The following is a 1,303-nucleotide window of genomic DNA, read 5'->3' as shown; positions in this document are numbered from 1 at the left end:
CGAGTAGCTGGGATTACAGGCATGTGCCACCACACCCGGCTAATTTTGTATTTTTAGTAGAGATGGGGTTTCTCCATGTTGATCAGGCTGGTCTCGAACTCCCGACCTCAGGTGATTCACTCCCCCCATCCCCGCCTCCCAAAGTTCTGGGATTACAGGCGTGAGCCACTTCACCCGGCCCCCTCAGCAGCATTTGACAACATTCACCCCTTCCTCCTTACTTGGTCCCCAGGACCACATCCCTCTGCCCATCTCACTGTCCCCTCACGCTTTGTCTGTATTGCTGGCCTACCCCCATTTCTCCAACCTCTGAAGAGCTGAGTCCCTCTCTGCACTTACTCCTCTGACCACCTCCTATTATCTCATGGCTTTAAACACCAGCTGTGCAGAAGACTCCTAAATTCACTTCTCCAGCCCAGGCCTCTCCGTGAACAGCAGGGCAGTATGTCCAGCTGACGCCTTCACATTTCCACTTTAATGTCTAAGATTTCAAAGGCATTAAAGGCCCAAACTCAGCTGCCTATTTCTCCTTTTAAGTCCACTCCTTCTGCAGTCTTCCCCATCTCATTAAATGGCAAATCCAATCTTCCAGCTGCTCAAACCAAAAATCTTAAAATCACCGTGGGTGAGGCAGAGGTTGCAGTGAGCCAAGACCTGTCTCTTATACACATCTAGATGTGTATAAGAGACAGATCTTGGCTCAGTGCAACCTCCACCTCCCAGGTTCAAGCAGTTCTCCGGCCTCAGCCTCCTGAGTAACTGGGATTACAGGCATGAGTCACTGCGCCCAGCCTCCTCCTCTTAAATCTGGCCACCATCCTGGCTGGGTGACCCATTCAACTCAATAGTGCCAGTGTCATGATGTCTTCAGCCCCAAGGACCTTATCCTCTACCCTATGTCAGTCAAATCCAGAGCCCTCAACTGCTCCTGCTTCGATGTCTTCCCCTCTCACTCTCCCACCCGCTCAGCCTCTCACCTTCCTGCAGGCCCTGTCCTTGGCCATCCTCAGCAAGTGCTTTCCTTCCCTGAACAGCCTCCCACCTGTCTCTTATACACATCTAGATGTGTATAAGAGACAGGCACTCCAGCTTGGGTGACAGAGCGAGACACCGTCTCAAATAAAATAAAATAAAACAAAATCACCATTGACTATTTTATTTCTAGGGCCACACTGACCACATCAGCATCATTGTGTGAATATTAAAAGGGTGTCCCAGCAGAGCAGTGACAGTATCATGGGTGCATGATTTGGCAACTGGATGGAGTCGTTTGTTGTTTTTTAGATTTAGGGACTCACTCTGT

Source organism: Mandrillus leucophaeus, unplaced genomic scaffold (assembly GCF_000951045.1).
Source record: "Mandrillus leucophaeus isolate KB7577 unplaced genomic scaffold, Mleu.le_1.0 Scaffold43, whole genome shotgun sequence".
Classification (NCBI taxonomy): Eukaryota; Metazoa; Chordata; class Mammalia; order Primates; family Cercopithecidae; genus Mandrillus; species Mandrillus leucophaeus.
The sequence above is the reverse complement of the archived record's forward strand: the minus strand, read 5'-3'. Positions refer to the sequence as shown.